Here is a 10,182-nt window from a genome sequence, read left to right on the forward strand (position 1 = left end):
TAATTATCCAAGTCGTTATGGTTTAACAAAAAATATACACTAATATAAAAATAACAGACTCTAGAATTGTGAATCATCTAGCTATTAGAAACCACACTGCCTCTTATCAGTTCTGTCTCTCCTCACCTTTTTATTTAAATAATCATTCAGTTACTGAAGGGGACATGTTCTAAATCAGCTGATTCATCTTCCAAGTTTTAAGCTAGAGCATATGCAAAAAAAAATTATTGTTGAGTACAAAGAGATAGTTGATTTATTATGTTCATAAACAGATTTTAGCATTAATTATCTCAGTAGTTAACACAGAGACCTTGGCTTCCTAGTCCAGTTGACACTCACTGGTCAGGTCAACTTTGCATTTTTTCCTCCACTCTGAAGAAAGCAATAACTTTTTAAACTAAATAACGATATAAAAAGACAATCACACCAATTTTTAAAACAATAAAGAAAATCCATGCCCCAGGAATAGGTTTAAAAACAGAGGAGGAATCTAGGGGCTTTTGGAGACTCAGGAGGAGAAACACGGAGGGGCAACATTAACTTGTGCTCCTAGTCAAGGAAAGAATGCTGACGAAACTCTCCATTGCCGGAGGCTTCCCTTGTGTACAATTCTGTCTCTTCAGAGTTGGAAGCTCAGAGGACTCCTCCTGGGCCAGAGCTGGGCCATGCTGCTCACCAAGTCAGTGCTGGGGTCTCAGTCAAGATCCCAGGGCAGGGAAGAACACCCAGGATGAGAGGGCAGGTAGTAATGAATCTGGGGGTGGTGGAAGGCAGGCAGGAAAGACAGTTCACTCATGATAAATTTAGGAAGCCCTGAAGATGAGCACTAAGGAAGAAACAGCAAGACTGAGAGACTTAGTCATTACTAACAAACTAAAATGTTTTAAATTTCAAAGTAACTGTGATGGAAGGTCTTGGAATTCCTTATAAAATTTCAGGGACTTCCCTGGGGGTCCAGTAGTTAAGAATCTGTCTTGAATGCAGGGGACAGGGTTTGATCCCTGCTTGGGAAATTGAGATCCCACATGCTGCAGGTCAGCTAAACCTGGGCCCTGCATCTACTGAAGCCCACGGGCGGAGCCCACGGGGCAGCTACCGAACCGGAGCACCAGGAGGAGCGCGTTCCTGCCTGGTAACAAAAGAGCCCGCATACTGCGGCTAAGACCCGACGCGGTCAGATAAATATTCTTTTAAGTTGATCTTTTAAAAATGAATGAGCAAGAATGAAATCAAGATCAGATGAAGAAGAAATACAACCAGTGAGAAATCTAAAACAAAGGTATTTATTGACTTAAAAAAAAAAAACCCTGTGTATTTCACAAAGAGAGATTCAGTTAATTTTAATCTCTCAGGACTAAGCAACCCACCCAGAGAGCAGCACCAAAAGACAGATTGATACGGCCCACCAAATGCAACTGGAAAATGAACCGTACTTCAAGAGATAATATCTGTGACTGTTCCAAGATTTAAAATGCAAAAAAAAAAAAAAAGTGTAAATAAAAGTAGGTCCACAGAGAAGGCAATGGCTCCCACTCCAGTACTCTTGCCTGGAAAATCCCATGGACGGAGGAGCCTGGAAGGCTGCAGTCCATGGGGTCGCTAAGAGTCGGACACGACTGAGCGACTTCACTTTCACTTTCCACTTCCATGCATTGGAGAAGGAAATGGCAACCCACTCCAGTGTTCTTGCCTGGAGAATCCCAGGGATGGGGGAGCCTGGTGGGCTGCCGTCTATGGGGTCGCACAGAGTCGGACACGACTGAAGCGACTCAGCAGCAGCAGCACTCTCCAGATACTATTTTATGGAAAGACTGAGGCACACAATTCTGAAAAATACAGAAAGTTTTTTAATGTGATCATGTTGAAAATAAATGTTGGTAAGTCCTGGTTAAAAAAAAAAAAGTAGGTCCAACTTAGGCACAGCATGGTGAAACTGCAAAACAGTAAATATGAAAATATTACTCAGCAAGAAAAGGCAAAAAACTTCTAAAATAAGATTAAAAGTTGACATAGACATTAACTTAAAAAGTACTTTACTTAAATGGTTAAATATCCCTTCCCATTTTTCAGTTTTTATGCACACCTTACATCCTGATGTTACTAGAGCCAGTTTTGTTTTGAAATTATAGCTAATAAACATATATTAGAATAGCACTGATATTTTTCCACAAAAAAATTGAAAAAGAATTTTACAACAGCTAAAATAAAGTTGAATACAGAATGTAGAATTCTCTCTCTGAAATTTAATATTTTGAATTGATTACTGAACCATGGTCATTAAAGCCTCCACGCACTCCCTGTATCACACTCTCCCCCACTCCCGCGCCGTAAGCCTGGAAATCCCAGCAGTCTTCAGGTGTGCTGCTGTGATGCAAAATTAATCATCTTGTCACCTGTGAGCTGATGGTTTACTAATATAAGCCCAACCGTGGATTGTATTAGAGCTGCAGCCTAGTAGCGGTATAGACATAAATGAGAAAGTATTCCCAACCAAAGATTGAGGATTTAGATTTGTACACATTTGGGGAGTGCAGAGAATCTACCACTTAAATAACACTCTAGTTTCAAAGTTGGTGCTTTTAAAAATCATGATAGATCGCTATTCCTCAAATTTTGGAACTTGTAACCATGAATGACCATGTCCTTCAACGGGTAATAAATGTTTCCCTAAGATAATTATTTAATTGCAGCTGCAATTTTTCCCAAAGATAGTATAACCATAATTAAATTTGTCCTCTTAATAAAGCTATCCAGTAGTCAACAGTTTCTTAGTATGATTAATTATAAAAGTAACTTTATTGGAGGGAAGGAGGTGGAGTTATTGTTTAATGGGTGTAGAGTTTCAGTTCGGGATGATGAAAAAGTTCTGGAGATGAATAACGGTTGCATGGCTATGTGACTGGACTTAATGCCACTCAAGTGTACACATAAAAAGTCGTTAAAATGGTCAATTTTTGGCTATGTGTATTTCACCACCATAAAAAAAATAACTTCAGGGAAAATATAACTTTATCAAAGTTTTAGAAGAATAAGGAAACCCATGGTGCCAGTTGTATTCAGAGAAATGTCTCTTCATCCTTGTGAATAAAAATTAGAATTATCAGGCTTCTGGATTGTGACTATCCTAATTGATAGTTTCATCCTTGTCACTTTTTCAGTTTGTGTGGGCTTCTCCAGCTAGAAATTTACTGCAGAACAGTATATGTCACTAGTCTTCCTAACAGCTCTAGCTTATCTGATCCAAGTTAAACTAGAAACTGCCCCGTCGTTTCTGTTAACCTTTGGAGTTTGAGGCAGTTCTTAGAGCTTCTCTCTCAGCAATTGCCTGTTCCTCCTGGGTACCATTCCACAACGAGGCTTAATCGTAGAATTCTAGGGTTGAGGAAGCTTAAAAAGCACTGTGACCTTTCCACATTGGCCACAGCCACTGAAACACCATCCTAACAAAACAATATAGATTGTGTTGTCTTTCAGAGCCGGCTCGCTCTCATAATTCCGTCCATCAGGAATTGTTCTCCTTCTTGAAACATGAACTTAAGATCTAAATCTGTCAGACTTCGTTATTAAGGCACATTTCTTCTTGTTCTTGCTAAAATGGAATGGGGGTGAAAATTGATTACTTTCTGTATTAATTTTTTACATCCAGTTTTTGAAGACCATTATTAAATTGATATCAGATCCTCGCTGTGTCTTGTACAGCTAAATAATTCTCATTCTTTGAACGTCAACACAGAAGATTGGATTTCTATTCTTATAGAGTCTGTGATCATTTTATTTTTCCTTCCCAAATTCCTATTTCTGAAAGTCATAGAGGGGATAATACTCAAATAAGATAACTGTTTTAATTTCTGTATCTTCTTACCTTTTAGGACCATGCTAATTTTTTATAAGGCAGAAATTCTACAGACTTAGGTACAACTTAGGATTAATTGTGGCTCTCAGATGACTGTAACTACACTATCAGTATTTACATTTGCCAGTCATTTCTTTTATTTGTGTCAGTCATATTATATTGAGCCAGATTTTTATATTAGCAATCATGCTTTTCCAATTGATACCAAATAACTTTCAAATGTAACATTGATCTCAGAGGAGAAATTGTGTTTTTCTTTTGTGTGTTTGCTTTTTAAATTGAGGGATAGTTGACTTACCATATTATATTAGTTTCAGGTATACAAAATAGTGATTCATTATTTTTACGAATTATACTCCTGGAATCAAGATTGCTGGGAGAAGTATCAATAACCTCAGATATGCAGATGACACCACCCTTATGGCAGAAAGTGAAGACAAACTAAACAGTCTCTTGATGAAAGTGAATGAGGAGAGTGAACAAGTTGGCTTAAAACTCAACATTCAGAAAACTAAGGTCCTGGGATCCAGTCCCATCACTTCATGGCAAATAGATGGGGAAACAGTGGAAACAGTGGCTGACTTTTATTTTGGGGGGCTCCAAAATCATGGCAGATGGTGATTGCAGCCATGAAATTAAAAGACACTTACTCCTTGGAAGGAAAGTCATGACCAACCTAGACAGCATATTAAAAAGCAGAGACATTACTTTACCAACAAAGGTCCATCTAGTCAATGCTATGGTTTTACCAGTGGTCATGTATGGATGTGAGAGTTGGACCATAAAGAAAGCTGAGCACTGAAAAATTGATGCTTTTGAACTGTGGAGTTGGAGAAGACTGTTGAGACTCCCTTGGACTTCAAGGAGATCCAACCAGTCCATCCTAAAGGAGATCAGTCCTGGGTGCTCGTTGGAAGGACTGATGCTGAAGCTGAAACTCCAATAATCTGGCCACCTCATGCAAAGAGTTGACTCATTGGAAAAGACCCTGATGCTGGGAGGGATTGGGGGCAGGAGGAGAAGGGGACAACAGAGGATGAGATGGCTGGATGGCATCACTGACTCAATGGGCATGAGTTTGAGTAAACTCTGGGAGTTGGTGATGGACAGGGAGGCCTGGCATGCTGCGATTCATAGGGTTGCAAAGAGTCAGACACAACTGAGCAACTGAACTCTACTTAATGTTATTATAAAATATTGTCTTCATTCATTGTGCTGAAAAATATATCCTTGTAGCACATTTATTTTGTACAGTTGTTTGTACGTCTTAATCCCTACCCCTAACTTGCCTCCCACCCTTCCATATCCCTACTGGTAACAACTATCCTGTTCTGGGACCCCAATAATATGAATGTTGATCCACTATTCTATCTTCCAGATCACTTATGCATTTTTCTGTATCATTTAGTCTGCTGCTAATTCTTTGTAGTCTGTTTTTCATTTCAGTTATTTTATTCTTCAGTTCTGACTAGTTTTTTTATTTTTTCTAGTTCCTTGTTAAAGTTCTCACTGTGTTCATCTAATCTTTATGCTAATTCAGTTATTTCTCTTATTACTAATGATTTGAGCTCTTTATCTGGTAAATCATTTATTTCTGTTTCATTAGTTAGCTATTCAGGGAGTTTCTCTTGTTCTTTCATTTGGAGTAAATTCCTTTGTCTTCTCGTTTTGCTTAGCTTTCTCTATTTTGGTGAAATTAGGTGAAACAGTTACTAGTTGCAGTCTCAAATAGACATCCTTATATATTGCTGCTGCTGCTTCGAAGTCGCTTCAGTTGAGTCCAACTCTGTGTGACTGCATAGACGGCAGCCCACCAGGCTCCCCCGTCCCTGGGATTCTCCAGGCAAGAACACTGGAGTGGGTTGCCATTTCCTTCTCCAATGCGTGAAAGTGAAAAGTGAAAGTGAAGTCGCTCAGTGGTGTCCGACTCTTTGCGACCCCATAGACTGCAGCCCACCAGGCTCCTCCGTCCATGGGATTTCCCAGGCAAGAGGACTGGAGTGGGGAGCCATCACCTTCTCTACGTTGTATATGAACCTCCCTAAATAGTCTATGTGTGTCCAGTGGCTTCAGCTGGATGGCTGGGTCTGACTGCGAGCACAGGTCGTGTCTTTGCCTGGGGTCCGCTGGCCGCTGTGGCCTTGGCGGGATGCTGGGGCCGGAGTCGAGGGGCCAGAACCAGTCCCTGGTGGGCCAGGCCATTTCCGCTGCTCAGTAACCACCCCTACCCCGCTGGAGATGGGGCCAAGTCCCCAGAGTTGCTGGAGCAGAAGCCCCAAGGGCCATGTCCTCCAAGAGGGCGCGCTCCCCCATCCAGCACTGGCACCCTCAGTCCAAGCCAGAGCAGACTCGGGGGCAGTCACAGAAGCTGGGCCAGATTTGCAGGGAGCTTCAGTCTGCTGTCTCTGCCTCGTGTCGGGAGTAAGCAAGTGTGTGCACGCTCTTCAGAAGAAGGATCTGGGTTTCTCACAACACTCGTCTTAGTCCCCCTGGTTTTCAAGCCAACGGAGAGGACTCCTAAGGGTCAGTCCCCACGGCTGGGGCACCCAGCATGTGACTCCAACCACTCTCTCCCCAAGAGGATTTCTGAGCCCATGTGACCTCCGGCTTGGGTGTCCCCCTACCCCAGGTGTGCAGGTCTGACCTGATCGCTTTTCTTCCCTTTCTACCCAAATCCATGTGAATCGTTCTTATCACCGTGCTAGTACAAGAGTCTTTCTGCTAGTCTCCATTCTGTTTTCCTGAAAATCTCTCCACATGTAGGTGTATTTTTGATGTGTTCATGGGAGGACACAAACTCCCAAGCCTCCTATTGGAGGTCTTAACCCTGGTCTTAACCTCCAAAAGAGTTGTCGTTATTGACAACATTTATTGATCCCATGTACCTGTCAGGATAGCTTCAAAATATAAAAAGAAGAAATCTTGTTTATTTTAATATCTTGCTCAATTGCAACTTTCAAATGTAACCTGAGGCTGGTTAATTTTCCAGATGATGTATACTCTCAACATGTTTCTCTGTGTATCAACTTGCTACTGTTATTTTTTTAATTAGATGACTAAGAAGAGGCATTTTTGAGCATGCATCATATAGCAATTGTATATTTCATACAATAATTTAAAAAAACACCTACTTTATTAAGCCCCTTTGCATCCCTTAAGAGGAAAAAGCTATGTGGGTCTCCATCACACAGGGAGACTGAGATGCACCCTGTAGGTTTCTGTCAAATTACAGAGAATTAGCCATGTGCATCCAGGGGGAGGAATGCTTTGCTGAGACATACAGGCCCAGCAAAGGAAAGCTAGGGCATGGCAGTCATCATAACAGTGACAACCTTCATAGTAGAAATGCTTCAAAAACGAGTGTTTTACAACAGGTAAACTCTCCATAACCTGCAGCTTGTACATAATATCTGACCTGGTCTGGGCTCCAGACAGCTCTGGTTAAGAACAGCACACGCTCAGTGCCAAGCGAGACCAACGAGATTCCTAAGCCATGATGAACAGGAGGAGGGGAGGGCACACGGCACCCATGCCACGGCCAAGCTGCTCTTCCTGGTCCCCCAAGGTGATGAAATGTGTGACTGTCACAAGACTCAGCAATGCTGGTATAATTGGGTTGTACAGGGAATATAGGCCAGCTGCAGAAACAGTATGTGCTTTGACAAGGAGTGTGCTGCAAGCCGCTGCCAGCCTGTGCCTGCTGCCAGCTCCACTCAGCTACAAATAGAAATGACGATGCACAGTGGGCCACAGCTCTCGTAGTAGCCTTCACCAACCACTGCTTGAAGACCAGGCAGGATCTACAATTCCAGAGAGCATGGCAGTCTTCAAGTCAGTTACACATTACAGCATGGCACGTCTTAAAGGATGTCCCCGGTTCATCTGCATGGGCATCGAAAGAAAAGCTTGTTTAAAAATGTACCTTCTTCCCCCCACCTCAGACCTGTTGAATCAAAGTCTCTAAAAGCCGGGCCCAGGAAACTGCATTTTTCAGGTTTCCTGGTGTTTCTTACGAACACTGGTCTGAGAGCCAAGGTCAAGTGAGCCAAAAAAGAGACACCAAAAGCAAAGGGACAAAACCATATAAAGCAGAGGAAAATAATATCATTTTGCATTCTGATTCTACTTTGCAACTTACCAAGTAGTTTTATACGCAATCTTATTTCTCCGCAAGTATAATTACAGAAAAGAATACCTAGGAGATCTGAGTTGTCTAAAATTAGAAATTTAGCTTAAATTTGTTTTTTAAAGATTAGGAATAGGACAAAGGATCCCCTGGAGAAGAAAATGGCTACCCACTGCAGTATTCTTGCTTGGGAAATCCCATGGACAGAGGAGGCTGGCAAGCTACAGTCCATGGGGTTGCAAAAGAGTCGGACAAAACCTAGTGATTAAACAACATCCTGGTAATGTCTAGAACTCCTTCCACTCTACAGTTCTGATTCACAGTAACGATGATGACATGAATAGCAATCACAAGAAAAAAAATGACAGCTACCCTACCTGTGTGCCAGACTGTTGTGCGAAGATTCTATGTTCATTATTACATTTGATCTCCATAACAACACGTGAAATGTTGTGCTTCCAGTTTTGAAGCTGAGAAAATGAAGGCTCAGGGAAATTAAATGTGATTGCCTGAGATCATAGAGGAAGTGAATTACGCTACCTGGATCCAGATGTTCTGCCTGACTTTAGAGCGTGTGGTCTATCCACTCTGACCTACGGCCTCTCTGGCTTGACTCAATCTAGTTACAAAGTCACTCGGTTGTTTGACAGTAAACCTGGCTTTCCTTTCTCACAATGACCACTGTCGTCATAGTGAGCCTAACAAAGTGGATGAACTTCTCAATGACTCTCTTAGCCCTGTACCCTCAATATGTTCATTAATCCACAATGTATTAACTTCCCATTTGGTGCCATATTTTGTGCTTGGTGGTAGAAATACAGTGATGAGTAAAATGAAGTTTCTGCTTTAATAGAATTTATATTATGGTATAAATGTAAGACTGTTCCAGTTCACACTAGGTCCAGCTTCCCCAACTAGAGGCCCATGATCTAGAGATTTTATTGCTACTATGTTTCTGTTAATAAAACACTCCGATTCTCCTAACCCTTGGCCAGCTTCTCTCGTGGTGAATTTTAGCAAGCCTAAACTCTGCATTGTTAATCATTTTTAGTGATCTCTGGTGCTATATTTGCAAAAGGCTGTGATCCTTGTAAGGGCCTCCGAGGTGGCACTGATGGTAAAGAATCCACCTGCCACTGCAGGAGATGCAAGAGATGTGGGTTCGATCCCTGGGCCGGGAAGATCCCCTGAGAAGAACATGGCAACCCACTCCAGTATTCTTGCCTGGAGAATCCCATGGACAGAGGAGCCTGGTGGGTCATAGTCTATAGGGTCCCAAGGAGTCGGACATGACTTAGCACGCGCACGCATGGTCACTGCGTCACTCAGGACTTTTTTCAGTTATGGGACAGAAAAAGCAAAGCAAATCAGCTCACATAAAGAACTTTTGACTCATGAAATGGGAGATTCTGGGGATTTTCTGAGTATAGGTGGATTCAGGTAGTTGAGCAATATTGTCACAAAGCTCTTTCTCATCATCTCTGGCTTCAGCTTTCCTCTGACAGCTTTTTTCTCTTGCAGGTTCTTCCAACATGATGACCAGATGGCCAACAACAACTACAATCTCACCTTCTGCTCTGTTTGTAAATACCAAGGAAATAATTGTCTTTTTCTAGAAGTTTTGATTAAAAAAAAAAAAACCCAGGCTTGACTGCCAAAGGCATGACCTGGGAGACCTAAAAATGGAACTTTGTCCACCTAGGACATAGGTCCAAACATAATAATTTGTCCAAATCTAAATCTTAGTCTCCTAGGAGATGGGTTTGGTCCCACTCAAACTACATTTATTAGAAGCTGGTAAGAGGTGCTTTCCCAAAGACACGACAAAGTGTTATTATCAAAAGTAGATGCTGAGCAGAGAAAAGCAGTAGATACACTTTATAACCATTTAGTAGGGACTTTAAAATGATATCCCAATCTAAAGTAATAACTCTGAGGAAAAAATATCAGTAGTAAGATCAAGAAAATGGGGGAAGAGGTAAAGAGACAGGGAGGGAAATGGAAGATGTAAATATTTTATTTCCTTCAAACACCATCAAATAAATTACTTTTATTTTGTTTAGAAAATGCAAAAGATGAGGCCCTTCCATATAGACAAATAAATCTTAGGTGACCCTAGTAATGTGTATCCCATTAGATGGATCAAACTGACCTCAACAGAAGGCTCACTAGGGGTCTTGTTTGATTAAAGCGTGATTGTAGT

General features: G+C 41.6%; 1 long non-coding RNA gene across 1 annotated transcript; it reads right to left on the bottom strand.

The window, feature by feature from the left end:
- Window positions 1-1,876: 1,876 nt before the first annotated feature.
- LOC110142615 (uncharacterized) lies at window positions 1,877-8,626 on the bottom strand. Its single transcript, XR_002315359.2, has 3 exons — window positions 8,357-8,626; window positions 7,269-7,735; window positions 1,877-1,933 (listed from the first exon to the last, which is right to left on the bottom strand). It is a non-coding gene; the product is annotated as an uncharacterized lncRNA (long non-coding RNA).
- Window positions 8,627-10,182: the final 1,556 nt, after the last annotated feature.

The sequence above is a fragment of the Odocoileus virginianus genome, chromosome 3 (genome assembly GCF_023699985.2).
Source record: "Odocoileus virginianus isolate 20LAN1187 ecotype Illinois chromosome 3, Ovbor_1.2, whole genome shotgun sequence".
Classification (NCBI taxonomy): Eukaryota; Metazoa; Chordata; class Mammalia; order Artiodactyla; family Cervidae; genus Odocoileus; species Odocoileus virginianus.